This window comes from Balaenoptera musculus, chromosome 4 (assembly GCF_009873245.2).
Source record: "Balaenoptera musculus isolate JJ_BM4_2016_0621 chromosome 4, mBalMus1.pri.v3, whole genome shotgun sequence".
NCBI classification, from domain to species: domain Eukaryota; kingdom Metazoa; phylum Chordata; class Mammalia; order Artiodactyla; family Balaenopteridae; genus Balaenoptera; species Balaenoptera musculus.
Window position 1 is genome coordinate 66,102,099 of NC_045788.1, and position 19,592 is coordinate 66,121,690.

A 19,592-nucleotide genomic window follows, 5' to 3' on the forward strand; every position below is an offset into this window, starting at 1 on the left:
CATATGACCAACAATTCCACTTCTGGGTATATATGCAAAGGAAATGAAATCACCCTCTCGAAGAGGTATCTGCACCCCCATGTTCATTGCAACATTATTCACGATAGTCAACACATGGCAGCAACCTAAGTGTCCATCAAGATATGAATGCATAAAGAAAATGTGGTATATATTTACAATGGAATATTATTCAGCCATAAAAAGAAGGAAATTCTGCCACTTGTAACAACATGGATGGACCTTGAGGGCATTACGCTAACTGAAATAAGTCAGACAGAGAAAAACAAATACTCTATGTTCTTCATTATATGTGGAATCTAAAAAAATCAAACTCAAAGAAATAGACACTAGAATTGTGGTTGCCAGGGGCTGGGGGGTAGGGGAAATGGGGAAATGTTGGTCAAAGGGTGCAAACTTGTAGTTATCAGAGGAGTAAGTCCTGGGCATCTAATATATGGCACGATAACTATAATTAACAATAATGTATTACATACTTGAAAGTTGCTAACAGAGTAGATCTTAAAAGTTATCACTACACACACAAAAATGCTAATTATCAGAGGCAATGGAGGTGTTAACTAACCTTATCGTGGTAATCATTTTGCAATATATATGTGTATCAAATCGTGTTGTACATCTTAAACTTACACATATTATACATCAAAACTATCTTCATAAAGGTGGAAAAAAATTGGGTCTCAGTAGCATATCTCTTCCTCACCCTTGCCTTCAGAGTAGCTCATCAAACATTTATGGAATGTCTCTGTTGTGATAGGCCCTATGCTGAGTGTTAGGGATCCAGAGACAAAGAAGACAGACTCACAGCCCTGCAGGGCTGTGAATGAGTGCTCTGTATCTATGTATCTAATCAGCCTTTATCCTTTAAAAGTCTCTTGAATCACTCCCATCTTCTCCATCCCTCTTGAAAGTTTCATCATCCTTTAGACAGAGGTCTTCTCTGTGCTCTGTACTTATTCTCTCTCAGTCATGGTCAGATGGATCTTGCTCCCCCAAATGTCTTATTCCAGAGACTATGAGGACAAGAGCAGTGTGTTTTCATTTCTGAGTACTCACTGCTCCTATCAGGGTGTGGGTATTCTGAGGAAGTGCTTCAAATGATAAATCTCCAAGTTTTTGTCTGGCTCACCCTTACTCATTCGGAATCACTTCCAAGTTGGACAGAGAAATTCCAGCCAGGACTTGACTTCAGAAGAAATTGACTGGTGAAGGAGACTTTGAAGACAGGATAGGGAAGTTTGATCAGGGCCCAGCTCTGCCTCTGATTTTGTATGAATTATCTCACTTCTCTTGGCCTCTAACAGCTTTATCCATAAAATTTTCTCCCTTACACTGTGGGAAGTGGGCTTGATAAGATATAGATAAGCCCATCCATGGCTTAGTCAATCATTGTTTTTATATACAGATTCATCTGACACACATTTCTGGAGCGCTAACTGTACAAGGGGCTTCTCCCATGAGGCTTTGCATACTGTACCTCAGTTGGTCCTAATGGAATATTTACTCTCCACCCAATAAACCGTCTGCTCTTCTGTTCCCGGGTTCTTCCCCTTGCTTGGTAGGCACAACCCCTCCCCATCCCCTCTGCCTCTTTTTGGTTTTGTTTTCTAAATGCTCAGTTTCTATTTGGGCTTCTCGACTGTTATCTCCTCTGTGAAGACTTTTCTAGACCTCTTCCCTATACCCCACGTGACACTCTGGTGGCTCTTCATTTCTTCTCTCCAGTGGCACTCCTGTGCTCGTAGTGTAGTTATTGACCTTAATGTCTTGTCTTCTCACTGGACCGTGAGATCTGTAAGAGCTCGGTCCCCCATAGTACTTAGCACTGAGCCTTGCCCATTCTAGATGCTCAGCAAATGAGTGCTGCACTGATTTATCCCTCTTTCCTCCTAGGACAATCTATAGCAGGGATGCTCAAACATTTTAGCCTCAGGACTCCTTTGTGTTCCTTCAAGTTATTGAGGACTCTAGAGAGTTTTTCTTGTGTGGGTTATACCTATTCATATTTACTGTATTAGAAATTAAAACTGAGAAATTAAAAAAATTCACCAATTCACATATTTTCCAAAAGAAAGAGTGGTATTGTTTTACATTTTTGTAAATCTCTTTAAAGTCTGACTTGAAACTGGTAGATTTTTTTTAATCTTCTGTTATATTCAACCTGCAACAATACGGTGTTTAGTTAAAGTAGATGAAGGAAATTCTGCCTTGTACATACATGCAGTTGGGAAAGGGTGGAATATTTTAATAACATTTTCAGATAATTGTAGACATTTTTCTTTGCTACTACATCAAAAATTTAATATGTGGTAGTTTCTTAAAATTTAGTTGCATTGTGGAGTCTGAAACCATATTAATGAACATTTGGTACTCAGATATAGTGAAATATATTAATCTATCTTACATTTCAAGTGGATATTTTTCCAATGCAGGTATTGGTTATTTGGAAAACATTGCTTTACTGACTTACACTGATCTTTCAAATGTTGACACATTTGATTCCAAAATTCAAGTAATCACATTTGTTACCATCTCCACTGATCTAATCAGAAAGGTTTTAAGTATTGTGAAACCATGCAGTTTATGGTGGTGGATACACATTTTCCAACATTCTAATTTTTGACCAAAAGCTTGAATGTACGATTGGTAAAAAGTATTATCAATCTGCCCTTGAAGTGACATCCTCTCTCTCACTTTGTTCATTATTAAGAAAACATCTGCTAAACACACAGGTGTAAATGACCACAGTTTGTCAGTCATTCTTCCAGATAAAACTGGAAAAGGTGAACAGTATAGCTTACATCTCAGTTGCATAACTACTTTTCCTTGAGACAAATATTATGCTTCAGGAGGCAGTAGGAGTGCTTTACACCTGTTTCTCATTTTGTCATGGAACAGAAAAAGATGTGTACTCAAGGTTCTAAATTTAATAAAATAAATAATTTGAACCACTTCTTTAAGGGCATTCTTAAATAAAATTTACTTTAAAAAAAAAACTCTTTTCCATAGCAGTGAGGAGTACAGTGACCATGAATCCAATTTGGTTTCAATGCCTTGACACATGCTAAGGCCCCAGAAAATTTTAACCATTGTGGTTTCTGTATCATCAATTCAAATGTTAACACAGTGAAAATGGCAAAGAATATCTTAGTGTTATGGTGAAAACAATTCTGACCTTGTAGACCCCCTCAAAGAGTCTCAGAGATCCCTAGGGGTCCCTGGATGATACTCTGAGAACCACTGATCTATAGGATTGATTTTGTATTTCTCCCTCTTTATGTATGCATCTTTTCTTTACTAAGGGTGAAAAGACCCATTTGTGCTAGATCTATCCTGAAGATTTGGGGAGAGAGATTTTCTTCTTGATTTGACTACTTTCTGCAATTTCATTCTTTCCTAGGTTTACACGTTATGTCTTTGGATTCACCAGGAGCTGGTGACCTATTCAGAGGACCCCAGAGTTAAGACTGATCAATTGATTGAGTGCCTGAGGCACAGGACAGAAAGAAAGAAAAGAGAATGAGGTCAGAGAAAGCACAGAGGAAACAAGGTTTAAAGAGGAAGAATATGAGAATGAAAGAGGGAAGAACTAAGGAGAGAAGGCAGAAAGGGGAAAAAATGAAGAAAAAGAAAGACAATAAGAGTAAAGAAAATAAGACAAAGGGAAGAGGGGCTCCAGGGGTGAGAGGGCGTCATGCGATCTGTTAGAAAGTTGTGAATAGGAGGTCTGGGTTCAGTAGGACCACTTATAGCCTCTATTCTTGCAAGAGTTTACATCCTTTCTGGGCCTCACATTTCCCCTTCTGCAAAATGAGAGGGCTAAGTGGGAAAGGAATGGAACTGGAGGTAGACAAGACCTTCCACAGGTGGGCTCCAGGAGTCCCTGCGCTCCCCAAATTGTGAGCAAATCCTGTGTGTCCATAGGTTATTTTAGGGCAGGGAGTGAGTTGTTTTCATCAGTTACCAAAAGGTCTCTTTACCAAACTGGATGAAGAACCACCGACTTGGTTGGTTTATGATCTTTTCTTGCCGTAAAACTTTATGGTTCTTGCATGCAAGGGGTCTCTGTGAACCAATCCTAAAATTGTTTCCCGACCTTAGAGGTTCACCTTCACTCTCTTTAAACATGAAGTCTCTGGGCTCTATAACAATTTGTTTTTTCTTATGTAGGAAAAAAAAAAAAGCAATCCCTGGGAATCCTGAACCCTGTCACACTGCAGTGCCCAGCAGGTAGGACAGGTGGGGAATCAGCATCTCTAGGGGCCACGGAGCACAGCTGCTGCCCACGGTGTGCATGCAAACAGAAATGGCTTCACTCTGCATGCCAGGGCTGCAGCTCCTCTGGTCTCAGCTTGTTGACTTGGTCCCAGGGAAGGAACAAAGCTCTCCAAGTCCAATGAATGGCCGGCAGTGGAAAACCAGTGCTGCTGTCTGCTGGCAGCCGGGACGACAGACACCACACGTGGTCTGCTCCCCACCAAGCGGCGCTCTCCTTCCCCCGCTATGGCTGGCTTTGGCAGGGGCTGCCAGGCCCGAGAATGCAGGAAGTCTTGGGTCACGGTGACCTCGAGTTGCTGATGCCAGATGAAATATGCCCTGGAGGTTCTCCAGGGTCACATGGTGTGTGGAGCAAGAGAAGGCAGGGCTGTTCTTGCACTGACAAAGTGGATCTTGGCTCCAAAATGGCACCCTGGGGAGTAGGAGGGCTTGTGGGTGGGAAGGGGAAGGCGGGCGGGGCGGTGGCGTGACAGTGGGTAATAGGGAGAACCAGTCTTGCTTTCTTTTACCCCCTTGAGACTTCCAGGAAGCCACTTGCTCCTGGAGGTGGAGACACAACACAAAATCTGTGGCACAAAAATTTAGAGAAAGGTTTCTGTGTGTCTTTGTTGTTTATGTGACACATGGGTGAGCTCCTGGCTCTGTACATGCTGGGCCTCAGAGCTGGAAAAAACTGTATAATACGTGGGGCTGGACTGAGTGCCCCTTGGTAGCTCAGCTGCTCAAAATGGAAGGAAAGTGGACAGTGACCGTTCAGGGATCTACTCCCTCTGGCCTTGGATTGTCCTTTAGCCATTTTTTTGAAAAACAAAATCTTTGCGGTTCCTCCCTGTTGAGTCTCTCTTCATTTTGTTCTTACACGGTAGGTTATCTAGTCCCGTTCTTCCGAGCCCCAGACTCTTAGAGAAGGCACAGCTGTACCCAAATGAGACCTCTACCAGAAGGCCAATGATGGACACCTTGGTCCCACCTAGGTCCATTGTGCCCAAATACAAACCCTTTGCCATGACCTGGGCAGAGGGAAGAAGCTTGGCTACTTTGCTTTCAAGAATCAGTAAGAGAGGCCTAAAATGGAAACAGCTGAGAAGAAAGAAGCCAAGTGGAAAACAAGATCCAGCTGGAGGAGGTCAGGCCCGATAAGCAGGCTGACCACAGGCTTGAAAAAGAGGTCAGGCCACAGGAGCTGCACTGGAGCAGTAAGAAGTGTTTTTGCCAAGGGAAGATGATGGCCTGTGAGGTAGGTGGGCCCTGCTCTCCCATCCCACACCCGGCTCCAGTGAGCAGAGGCAGGCCTTGCTGGTTTTTCCCCCATTCCCTACTGAAGGTCAGAATTCCTCAGCTTGGTTGAAATGGAGTTAGGCAAGGTATGGCTGGGAATTTAGAGGAGAGGGATCTTTGGGAAAAAGGAAACACATCATTCGAAGGCCAGCTCCAATCTCACCTCCTCCAGAAACCCTTGCCAAGTCACTCCCCATGGGTCTTGGCCTTACCTCTCTACCCCACTCTATTGCACTTCATATTTTGTTTATAGCATTATACCTCAAACTGTCACACCATAAATTATTTGGTAGTAGTAGTGACTAATATTTGTACGGTGTATCTCTGCTAGCAAAATTCATTGCTTTTGCAAATGTTAACTCATTTGTTCTTTCTCTATAGTGACCCTGAGAAACAGCTAGAATAGTTATTGGTAGTCTGCTTTAAATAGAGGTAAACTAATACAAAAAGCACAGAGCTTGATTCCATTAGGTAAGGGTTTGAATATAAGCTTTATTGTTGGGTGACTAGGTGAGCTGGGACACTTGGCTTGATCAGTCCAGGTAGCCGTTGGTGCCACCAAGAGAGATCTGTGCCCTCTTATTTAGTAGTGGAATCACTACAGTTTCCACCACAAGCTATGTTTTTGGTAAAAGAAAATCCTGCCCTGCACACACAGAAAAAGATTATTTTGGAGGCATCGTATTTTCACCAACATGCTTTTTGGAACTCTGAGCAAATGCCATGGTTTTCTAGCATCAGAACAGGTTTACTGCAAAGTTTCTTTTGGAAATTTGTAGGCAGTGAGCTCTGCCAGTCTTCACATCACAGCTCTCCTTGGTAACCATGCCCTTGGGTCATTACTGCTCGTCTGGGCACATCCCTGCATCCCTGCCCTGCTTTGCTTCCTCTCCCTTTCCCATTTGCACATTACCCCTCCCAGCCATTTGCATTGCTCCGTTGAAGTTTGCCTGTCCATGCCGACAAACTCGTATTTTTAGTCTATTGAGTTCTTTCTTTATCTTCTGCATTTACTGAAAGCTGGTCTCCCCAGCGTGTACCACTTGTCTGGAAGTTCTCTTACCTGAATTTCCAACACATTTTTCTTAAGTCTTACCCTGACGTTAGAGCAATGGGACTTTTTCCTATGCCCCACATTGCTGCTTCCAAATCATTATCCTTCCTCCTAGGCCCTGTTGCTCTCAAATAGCATAGTCTTTGGCTACACCACCCACATCCTCCACATTCCACCCCCACCGCCAATCATGGACCTCTTAATCTCTCTCCACGTTCATTGGAGACTTAGGCACACAACTGGCTGTTCTCCCTCCTTCCCTAGGTCCTACCACTGTACTGGGTGGTCACTATCCAGAGGGCTATCCAATTCCTTGATTTTCAAAAACTTCAGCATTTCATCCTTTGACCACAAACTTCTATCTTTCCACCTCTCACTCACCCTCTTCATCTATTCCCTGAGGTTTCGACAGTCCTTGTGCTGTCCATGCTTACCTTCCTTCACCTACCAGTTTTCTGTTTTCCTGTCCATCTGTTCATTCTGTCCAGCCTAGAGAGCCATTCTTGTTGGTAACATGCATCCCTTTTCTTGACCACTGCACATTCTGATCAACTCCACTCTGTTTCCTCTGCTCCTGCACTTAGACCGCTGAGCCAACTGGGGAAAATCATAAATTGGAGCCACTACAAATTCATGGTTTCAACCTCAGTCTGGTCATCAACGACACCTGTAAAGTCTTTTATGTATCCAGAATTTGTCCTCCTTTTATTTCCTACAACACACATTGTAGAATTTTCTAGAGACTCAATTGCTCTATCCTATGGCTCTATCACAGTCAGCAATGTACCATATCTGCTACTTCACAGTGATGTTGATGTTATCAGATGAGAATTGTATCTGGGATCATTCCTTATCTTGTCCACACCTGCCTCTGTCGAATAGATATCTCTTACCTTCAGGTCAATTGCCCCCTGAGCTCTGGATTTCATTATGTACCTCTTCCTCCTCAAGCCCTCTGTTCTAACAGTTCTTTCCTATTCCTTGAATCTTCAAGCTCTTCTTCACTACTTGCTTTTTCCCTTCAGCATAGAAAATTGCCCATCTCTCCTCCCTAAGCAACCCAAACTGATTAAGAACTACACCCTTATCACTTCATATCTGAACAATTGCAATGTTTTCCTATGTAAAATTCCTGCTTCTACTTTTTATAGTCCTGAAAGATTGTTAAAGAAAAAAAAAGGAATTGGGTGATGTCTGATTAATGATTTTTGGCAGATGATTTCTGCCTAAAATTCTTCCATGGCGCCCCCAAACTTTCAGGATAAAGTTTAAATTTCCTAGCATATTAAGTCCTTTAAAAAATATTCTCTTTTTTCTTCTCTCCTTTTTCTTATTTTTGCTATTCTCCTAACTTTTTACTTTTTGCCCCACTAGTAGGGAACTATTGGCAGTCCCTCAAATGCCAGGGTCTTTCAAAGCTCATTGCATTTGTAAATGCTTCTTTTCCTACCATCCTTTCTTGCTCTGGCTAACTCCACCTTGTGTTTCTTTAAAGACTCAGTTCAGATGTCATCTCTTGCAGAAATGTGTTTTCCTGATGCTCATGGCATAGTTTGTTGCTTCCTCTGAGGTTCTACAGCACTTGGTACATACGTCTGCCAATCGATTAACACTGTACATCATGGCTCTGAACTTCACTTTGCCCCAAACACCTAGAGCTAGGATTGGTAAACTACGGCCCATGGGCCCAAATCCAGCCTCTCACTTGTTTTTGTAAATAAAATTTTATTGGAACACAGGCATGATCATTCACGTAAATATTCTCCATGGCTGCTTTTGCACTATAAGAGCAGAATTGAATAGTTGTGACAGAGTCTATATAGTCCACAAAGCCAAAATATTTATTATCTGGTCCTTTACAGAAAACGTTTGCAGGCCCCTGACCTTGCATCAATTACTGTGCATCACTATAGCCAGATTCTTAGTCAGAGATGCCCATGCCTGGAGGGAGGAAGCGGATCAAGATCTTGCAGAGGATGAGTGGCTAGGAAAGGGGTAGTTGGCTGATTCAGATACACAACGTAGAGGATTATGTCCCCACCCCATCCCACTGATAATGTTGTAATGGTCTATGTCCACACATGTGTCCTTATGAAACACCTCTTAAGAGTGCTGTAAGGCAGGGACTGTGTGTTTTTCATCTTTGTGTCTTCCATAACGAGCTATTAGAAGTTAAAAAAAAAAAAAAAAAAAAGACGGGATTATGTAGAAAGAATTTTTGAAGGATCCTGGGATATACTCATGGAATCTCAGGAAGAGGTGAACACCTAGAGAAATGGACCGGATAAATGACTGCCATCAGGATCTGGTCTCTGTCTCATGTCTCTGTTATTTGTTGCTATGGCAGCTTCATTTTCCCCTTTCACTATGGACTTCCTCTAGCTGGCAAAATCACGGCCTATCTCAACTGCTCAATATTTCACCTTATAGCTTTCAGCTATTGACCAGACCTTGTTTTGATTTTCTCTTAGTCCCATATCCCAAAAGTTAGTTGACCATCGCTTGTGGTCAGGGAATAGGGATAGATGAGAAAATGGAAGTTTTAGTGATACATATAGACTGGAGAAAGAAGAAGATCCAAAAACAGAAGTGGTACTATTCAGAAGAAGAGGTGCTGAACAGATAAAACGATAGGCGTCTCCTATAGTAGCTCCTGGCAGGTTCCCCCTGTAATAGCACCTGATAGACGCCCCCACCCATAGTAGCATATAAGAGGTATTTAACTAATATAAGTTGACTCAATAAATGAATGACTAAATGAAATGACTAAAGGAGCTAACCTCTTCTTCTGCTGTAAAATGAGAATAGCATTTATTTTACAGGCTTGAGTGGAGAATAAAGCACTTATACAATACTTGGTAGGTAATAGACGCTCAGTAAATGCTATCTAACTTTCTAATCCCTCATTTGGAGTGGATTTGGGAGGATTTAGGGACAATTTATCATAGCAGGTCACTTTTTTAAAATTTCATCAGCATGATGACCTGATAAAATCTCTATCAGTCTCTATGTCCCATCTTGTCTCATAATCATACTTAAGTCAACATAAATAAAGCCAGGACTTGCCCTTGGCTCATCCTGAGTTGCCAGATTTCTTAAGAAAAATCTCGGGCACCACAGAACAAAGCCCTCGTTTGTACCAATAAGTGACTATACTCATATGTTCAGAAGGCTAACAGAAACTCAAGGTTAAGAATCCCTGACCTACTGGGTCAACTTTTATTTTTTCATGAGCAAAGCTCTAGCTTACCTGTTCACCAAACTAGCTCACACAACGTACACCCGAACTATTAATTCTTGTACTTTCCTGAACATACCTTCTCCCTCGGGTAACACTTGCTCTTTATTTCATATTGAAATGCATTCTTCTGCCCCATTACCTTCATTTGCATAGCTCTTCAACCTTCAGTTATCTGTTCTGACTCTATAACTTTCCTGACCCATCCCCATCTACCTCCAGAAATTATAAAACAACTTTTCCCCAGACCTGGGGATTTTTGCTCAAGCCAGGTACCTGGGGCTTCCACCTCCTACCCCAATTTCCATTACCAAACTGTTTCTTCTAAACCCATACTGGGTAATGCTAAAGAAGGTTTCTGATGAATAAAAATTTCTCTCCACTGGTAAATACTTTGTTGAAACCGTTTATTGTTTACAAAGCGCTCAACAACTCTCAGATGGCCGTGGTATCAAGGCCATCCCACTCCTGATCATGGTGCCAGTCTTATTTTTTTTTAAAACATCTTTATTGGAGTATAATTGCTTTACAATGGTGTGTTAGTTTCTGCTTTATAACAAAGTGAATCAGCTATACATATACATATATCACCATATCTCCTCCCTCTTGCGTCTCCCTCCCACCCTCCCTATCCCACCCCTCTAGGTGGTCACATAGCACCGAGCTGATCTCCCTGTGCTATGTGGCTTCTTCCCACTAGCTATCTATTTTACATTTGGTAGTGTATATATGTCCATGCCACTCTCTCACTTCGTCCCAGCTTACCCTTCCCACTCCCTGTGTCCTCAAATCCATTCTCTACCTCTGTGTCTTTATTTCTGTCCTACCCCTAGGTTCTTCAAAACCTTTTGTTTTTTTTTAAGATTCCATATAGATGTGTTAGCATATGGTATTTATTTTTCTCTTTCTGACTTACTTCACTCTGTATGACAGACTCTAGGTCCATCCACCTCACTATAAATAACTCAATTTCGTTTCTTTTTAAGGCTAATATTCCATTGTATATATGTGCCACATCCTCTTTATCCATTCATCTGTCAATGGACACCTAGGTTGCTTCCATGTCCTGGCTATTGTAAATAAAGCTGCAATGACCGTTGTGGTACATGACTCTTTTTGAATTATGGTTTTCTCAGGGTATATGCCCAGTAGTGGGATTGCTGGGTCATATGGTAGTTCTATTTTTAGTGTTTTAAGGAACCTCCATACTGTTCTACATAGTGACTGTATCAATTTATATTCCCACCAACAATGCAAGAGGGTTCCTTTTTCTCCACACTCTCTCCAGCATTTATTGTTTGTAGATTTTTTGATGATGGCCATTCTGACTGGTGTGAGGTGATACCTCATTGTAGTTTTGATTTGCATTTCTCTAATGATTAGTGATGTTGAGCATCCTTTCATGTGTTTGTTGGCAATCTGTATATCTTGTTTGGAGAAATGTCTATTTAGGTCTTCTGCCCATTTTTGGATTGGGTTGTTTGTTTTTTTGATATTGAGCGCATGAGCTGCTTGTAAGATTTGGAGATTAATCCTTTGTCAGTTGCTTCATTTGCAAATATTTTCTCCCATTCTGAGGGTTGTCTTTTCGTCTTTTTTGTGGTTTCCTTTGCTGTGCAAAAGCTTTTAACTTTCATTAGGTCCCATTTGTTTATTTTTGTTTTTATTTCCATTTCTCTAGGAGGTGGGTCGAAAAGGTCTTGCTGTGATATATGTCATAGAGTGTTCTGCCTATGTTTTCCTCTTAGAGTTTTATAGTGTCTGGCCTTACATTTAGGTCTTTAATCCATTTTGAGTTTATTTTTGTGTGTGGTGTTAGGGAGTGTTCTAATTTCATTCTTTTACATCACAGTGCCAGTCTTTTAAATGGTTAAGGGTTTTGGGAGATGAAACTTCTCTTTTACTGAGAATAGTTTCTTAAATCTTTCTGTTAAGGTGACTTTTTTCAATGGCATCTCTCAGTGCTGGAAGACACTTTAGAGGTTGTTTACTACATTGGTCTCTAAAGATACCTGAATCTTCTCTAAGTGTCCCCAAGGAGCGATGTAATCTGTACTTATATTTATGATTTATTTGTGACTTCTAGAGGAATACCTATTTCTTCCCTCTGCAAAATTAGGCATCTCCCACTCTTATCCAGTTCTTTCTTATGCACTGAGGAACATTTTGCCCTCCTGCAGGCTTTAACTGTGAAATCCTCTGGTGTCCACTAAAGACAGTCAGCATCGCCTCTTCTCTACATGACAGCTTGAGGAAGTACGTGAGATCAAGACTGTTATCTCCTTTGTGTTCTCTTTTTCAGCACCTCCAGCCTTAGGACCTTCAACTGTTGCTCACGTGTTATAGTTTCGGGTCCACTTAGCTTTTCTCAGGATAGATTCTGGTCTATCAATTTTCTTTTTAAAATTTTTAATTTTAACGGGTTGACTTTCTCTTTGAAGCCTACAGAATAGAGGATATTTCAAATGTCCTTTAGGCATAATAAACACTAAAACTGTAGAGATTAGGATTTGCTTTGGATATAGAGACATCTAAATTGGAAACATTGGTTGAGGAAAGTTTAGCCTAAGTAAAAATTAGTGTGTCAATATTCATAGTTATTCCAGTCTATTCTCAAAAGTAGTATGAAATCATTATCATGGTAGCAGGAACACAAAAACCATCAGTAGCAACCCTGGCCTTCTGCTAGTGTCTTGAATGTGTCAAGCTTTTTTTACCTCAAGGCATTTGTACGTGTTTTGTGCTTTGCCTGGAATACTCCCTGCAACCTCTTCTCATCAAAAATTTGCCTGCCAACTCCTCATGCTACCAGCCTCTGAGAAACTTTTCTCTGATTCCTTTACCCCTTATTCCCAGTCCCCATGCAAAACATGTCACCCATCATGATATATTTTCCAACTTGCCTTTACATTTTCCTCATGGCAAACATCACAATTTTAAATATGTTTACTTGTATGATTATATAGCACCTGCCTTCTCCCCTACACTGTAAACTCCAAAAAGGTAGCAATTCTGTCTGCTTCATTTATTGTGAAAATCCCAGCACTTGGCAGAGAGCCTGGTTTATGTTGGGAATTCACATATTTGTTGTATGAATGAATGAATGATTCCTAAAGCATACTGTTTTCTTTCTTCCTTGCTTACATTTGTATGTGGCCTTGTTGTTTTCAAAGGGTTTTCAGGTTCCTGTCATTTTAGGTAGGGAAGGGTGGTCATTACTCTCCCAATTTTTGTCTGATGAAACTGAGGTCCAGAAAAAGGAACTAACACACACTCACTTAGCTGGTGACATGTGGAGCTGTTGACTCAGTTTAGTGCTTTTGTTTTACTTAAAATAATTTTTTTGATTTGAAAAAATTGTTCTGTTCTTTTATTTTTTATTTATTTTTCTAGTGCTCTTTCCATTAGTAATTTTTAAAAATAGTTTCTTTTAGAAATGATTTAATGCCCACAATTTAATTTTTTTTTAACCTGGAAAAAAATAGTAACCACTTCCTAGAAAGATCTAGGTAAAATATAATCTCCTTAATTTTTTTTTTCCAGTATATTTATTTTTTTAGAGCAGTTTTAGGTTCATGGCAAAATTGAGCAAAAGGTACAGAGAATTTTCCTTTGTCCCCTGCAACCCCATGACTTTTAAAACTTGATTTCTTCATGTGACCTATGCTAGAGAAGACTGTGAGGGGAGGATTTCACTGACTTGATCCCATTTCTTTGGGGTTCACAGAACTTCACACAGGCTGTATGTAATATATACTGATTAAAGGCAGGAAACAATGTCTCCATCTGAATACATTTAATGTATTTTTTTTATGAGAGCAATTGGTCAAAATGAAAATATTAGTTTTTATCAAGCCAGTGGCTTAAAAAATTAAAAATACTCTCAAACATATCTTTTGCTTCATAATATGTCTATTACAAATTATGCTTTTTTTCCTATTATTTACTTCACTTTATTTGTCATTGCCTTTGCAATAATATGGAGACTTGAAAGCAATGCAAGAAATTCCTCTATAGAAATTCCATACATTAGCCTTTTTTTCCCCACTGAGTCATACTACTCTTTCATTGTTTCAAATTAGTAAGGTCTATTGTTTATTCTCCTACATTCAGAAAACCATAGAAACCCAGAACAGTCATAGAACACAAACTTAGTTCAAATGAAGAGTTATGTATATCACTACAAGTATTTCACTGAATTGATGTATATTAAAAAAATATTCCTTAATTTGTATACTAATCTCTGATTTATATCTCGGGTTATATAATGCCTGAATATGGTATCATTTTTCATTTCTGTATGGAATCAGCCAGGCTTTGATTCATTAAGGAAGAGAAGTTTCTTATCATGTAGTATTTTTTTGCTCACTTCTTTGAAAAAAGGGAAGTTCATAGAATCATAAGGTCTTATGGTGGCAGGAGATTTTATAGGTCATTTAGACCAACTGCCTTTGAATCTCCTCTGCACTGTGTCCTCCAGAGTCATCTCTTGCCTGCTTGAGTGCTTTGTGTGATGGGGAAGTCACCGCCTCACTTCTACCATATACACCCAGGGGTAAACCAGGTTGGTTGCCTACCCAACTAAATGTGGTCCCTCTAACCCTCCAGCGAGTTGCTGGCTTGTGCAGTATGGGGCTTCATTATGCCTGGACAGTATCTTCCCTGAATCATGGACACCTGAAGAGTGCTCTCTGCTCTCAGAGCCAGTGTGCGATTGTTTGGACTGTCTGGTAGCAAGGCAGGCTGACTTCACATGGGGCTGGAAGCACGGGTGAGCTGACAGCAGCTTTCAGAATATGGAGATTCCGGGCTAGCTGCTTGCTAGAAAAAGACTGTTTTAAGTGACCCTAGGGTTCCAGATGTCCCCCTCAAAAGTACATGACTGCCATTGGGGAGGATTAAAAAAAGGAGAATATGTAATATGTGAATTAATTAGTCTTTTCACTGATTATTTTTTACTTACCGTTGGGCAGCAGTTTTAATAAATTGTAGTTTTTAGAATCTCTTTCTCTTTCTTTCTTTTTTTTTTTTTTCTTCAGAACAACTGTCCAGAATGCTGATAGAACCACAACTTCTCTAAGTAAGAGTTTATGCACATTCTTTGTCACTTGTTGGTTCACACATTATTCCTTACATTCGTTTCTGCATTCTGTAGAATAACATAATTTATAACCTAATAACATAATTTTAACCATGTCAGATCAAAACCCAACATTTATGGTACCTTGTGAAATGATGTGGTTTGCTCAGATATTTCCATCTTCCTGTAGAGGAAACTGCAATAAAGGTAGCACCTTTAGATTGTTTGATCCAAGTGAGATGGAGTAATATTTTAAGATATCAGTCTGTTTTTTTTTTTTCCTACCAGTGTTTCTCCCTTCCGTCTCTCTGCACCCCTGTAGTTAACTCAGTACTTGATGGCTTCAGGGGAGGCAGGGAAAGGGCTGAGCTCAGAAATAGCCTGCTTATCCTTCTGACATTTGTCACGGAAAAGCCTAAGCCCTCAGGGGAACTTTGAGAGTTTTGTAGAGAAGGTGAAAGGTTGGTATTTAAGGATATAGACAAAGTATTTTGGCCAGGAGCAGGCAGAGGAGAGAGCAGAGTATTCCTCTGGGCACTCTGTAAGCCTGTGAGGGTGTGTGCGTTGGGAGAGGATGGGGGAGGGAGAGAGAGGGAAAGAAAGAGAGGAAAAGGGAGAGGGGGAGAGAGAAAGGATGACTCAGAGAGCTCTGCGGTCCAGAGGGAAGAAGGACCCCTCCCCCCTACTTCCCAGCAGCACTGATGGAGCAGTAAGGAGATCCTAAAGAGGAAATGGCAGCCTCCTGCGTGGAATACAATGTGAAAATTGATATGCAGCAGCCTTGTAAGAAAAATTTCTTTTCCCCAAGAGTGACAGGGAGACAATGGAGAGTTATCAGATATAGTGAGCCATGCACCATGGGACAATGGATACAGCAACTCATGTGGACTTATGACTGCAACTCTATTGTAATTGCCCTCTCACCTTGCTACTGCATATGGAGTCCTAACTATGGCATAAGCTTGGGAGAGACAAGGATAGGGGGATAAGTCTCAGGAAGCATTGGCAATAAGTTTGTCCACCAACCCAGCAGAATAGAAACTCAAGATAGAAATACTACATTGAATTATAGAAAATGAATGCTTACTGTACACCTAGGTGAGAGGACTGAGAGGCATACTTCCTGTACAACCGAGAACTGTTTTTCTCACTTAAAAAAATTAAGGTAAAATTTACAAACAGTACAATTCATTCTTTTAGTACACAGCTCTGCAAATTTTGGCAAACATTTAGTCTTTAATCATCACCACAATCATGATATAGGACAGTTCTCTCACTCCCCCGAATTCCCCAGTGTTTCTTTGTAGTCAGTCCCTCTCCCCTGGCAACCATTGATCTATTTTTTCTCCCTGTGATTTTGGCTTTTCAAGAATGTCATTTAAATGGGATCAAAACTATTGAAGCCTTTTGAGTCTAGCTTCTTTCACTTAGAATAACGCATCTGAGATTCATCTGCGTTATTCCATGTATCAATAGTTTGTTCCTTTTTATTACTGAGTAGTATTTGATTGTACATATGTACCATGGTTGCTTCCAGGTTTTGGTGACTGCAAATAAAGCTGCTATAAACGTTTACACACAGGTTTTTGTGTGGACATGGGTTTTCATTTTACTTGGGTAAATACCTTGAAATAGGTTTGCTGCATTGTGTGATTTATGCCTAACTTTATAAGATACTGCCAGGTCAATTTCCAAAGTGGCTCTAACAATTCACATTCTCATCAGCAATGTGTGAGAAGTTCTACATGCTCCACTTTGTATTGTCAGTTTTTTTTTTTTAATTTGTTAGTCTAATGAGTATGTAATGGTACTAAATTGTGATTTTAATCTGCATGACTTACTTGCCATTTTTATATCTTTGGTAAATTATCCATTCAAATGTTTTACCCACTTTTAAATTGTTTTTTAGTTTAGTAGCTGAATTTTGAGAGTTTTTAATATATTCTGGCTACAAATTCATAATCAGACATATCATTTGGAAATACTTTCTCCCAATCTATGCCTCGTATTATGCTCTTACCAAGTGTCATTAAAAAGCAGAAGTTCTTACATTTGATAAAGTCCAATATATCAAATTTTCTTTTATGACTTATGCTTTATCTAATACCTCTTTGCTTATTCCAAAGATATAAAGGTTTTTTCCCCCTTTTTCTTCTAGAAGTTTTATAGTATTTACATTTAGGTCTATGACCCATTTTAAGTTTTGCATAAGGTACAAGGATCTATGTTCTTTTTGTTTTGTTTTGTTTTGTTTGCTTGTTTGTTTCCTTGCAAGTGGACATCCAATTGTTCCAGGACTTTTTGTTGAAAAGATGACTGTTGAAATTGCCTTTACACCTTTATTGGAACTCAGTTGACCACGTGTGGGTCTGTTTCGGAGTCTGCTGCATTTCATCAATCTATATGTCTAACCTTTCTCTATATACCAAACTGTTTTGATTATTATAGTAATTGACTATATATAGTTCCTAGTTAGTCTGGAAATTAGGTAGTATAAATCTTCCAACTTTGTTTCTTCTTTCAACATTGTTGCCTTCTTTGCCTTTCTTTGTAACTTTTAGAATCAGCTTGTCAATTTCTAAAAAAAAAAAAAAAATCCTATGCGGTTTTGACTGGAATTGCTTTAAATCTGTAGATCAATTTAGGGAAAAATTAACATCTTAATAATGTTGAGTAATCTGATCCATAAACATAGTATATACCTCCATTTATGTAGGTCTTCTTTGATTTCTTTCATCAGTATTGTATAGTTTTCAGCAAAGGTCTTTTAGATAATTGGAAAGATATATACATAAGTATTTCATGCTTTTTGCTGCTATTGTAAATAAGACTTTTATATTTTAAATTTCTAATTATCCATTGTTAGCAAGCAGAAATATGATTGACCATATATCCTGCACTCTTGCTAAACTAATATATTAGTTCTGGTTGCTTTTTTGGATACATTTTGAGATTCTGTCTTTAGGCAATCATCTTACTTGTGAATAGAGACTCTTTTATTTCTTCCTTTCCATCCTATATGCCTTTTTTCCCCCTTGCCTTGTTGCACTGGCTTGTACCTGAATAGAAGTGGTGAGGACAAACATTCTTTTCTTGATCCTGGTCTTAGGGGAAAAACATTAGGGGGAAAGTCTTTTATCATTAAGTATGATGTTAGCTTAGCTCTTTGTTAGTACTCTTTAGTAGATTGTGGAAACTCACTTTTATGCCCAGTTTACTGAGAGGTTTTCTTCTTTTTAATCAGGATGGATGTCAGATTTTGCCAAAAAATTTCTCAGTAGTTATTGAGGTGATCTATTTTTTCCTTGTTTATTCTGTTGATATGATGAATTACACTGACTGCTATTTAAATGTTGAACCAGCCTTGCATTCTTGTGATAACTCTATTTGGTCATGATGAATACAAAAAGGATCAATTGAATCCTTTTTATATGCTATTGGATTCTATTTGATAGTACTTTGTGGAAATTTTGCATCTATATTCATAAGAGATATTGTTATATAATTATATTCTCTCCTTCCTTCTTTCCTTCCTCACTTCCTTCCTTCCTTCCAATGGCACCAGCTCTAGGGCAAGCTTTGCTGCTTTTGGAGAGAAGGAAACCAATTTGTTGGGCACAGAGATTGTGCCAGACATCTACATGCTGTGTATTCAGGTTATCTTTTTTGCCTTCAAAAAAATTTCATAGGTGGGGAAACAGTACTTCATAAAATCTGCTAATTTTCTTCTTATTTGAACTTGTCCAAATGATAACACTGCACTCTTTTTAAAAAAAATGCTCTAGTGTTCTTTTCTGATTTTAAAGATAATGCATGATCGTTATAGAAAATTTAAATTAGAAATAAAAATAGTACATAAATTTTATCAACTAGAGACTTCTACTATTATTTCTATATTCAGCAAAATAGTTTTTGGAGATATTAAAATGAGAAATGTTTTTATCTCCCTTATGCTTTCCAGAGCCTTTCCCAACCATTCAGGCACTGGAGATAACTTTTCTTAATAGACAAAGATAATATTTTGAGAAAGTAAAGTACATAAAGTAGGAATTTCTGTTTTTGCAGAAGTAAAGGGAAGACAACACTTATTTTTGCTCCACGTCACCTACTGTTGGAGAGACTTGATCCCAGAACATATACACACTCTGCTTGGTGGGAGCTTGTGGTTATATTGCCCAGCTCTGCTTAAGGCAGGATGTATGTGTTCAATTCAGGAGTGGAGCATGAAACTGAGGAGGAAGAAAAGCCCTTTCTATGTAGTAAAACTGATATTTTGATCTTTGATGATTCCTGAGTCATTTCTTAAATGGATCAGCTCTTGAGAGGAGAAAGGAGTGTTACGTACTGTCTCCCAATGCAAACTTCAACAGATTGGTACATGGGCTGGGAACCTTGAGAAATAATCCCAAGGGCTGGTGTTTGGAAGCTGACCTCCAGGAGAAATTGAGCCTTTCACAATAGCTAGGGCAATAGGTGTAGGCTTTGATACTTTGGTAAGCCAAATTCTTGTGTGTATCTGACTTAGGTGATTGGCACTGGCTTACGTTTTATCCATGTAGCTGGATTTCTGCTAGTACACACATCTACAGCTTACTTTGGACAAAAGAAGGCATAGATTTGTACAATGCAGTTGGTGTTTCATTATA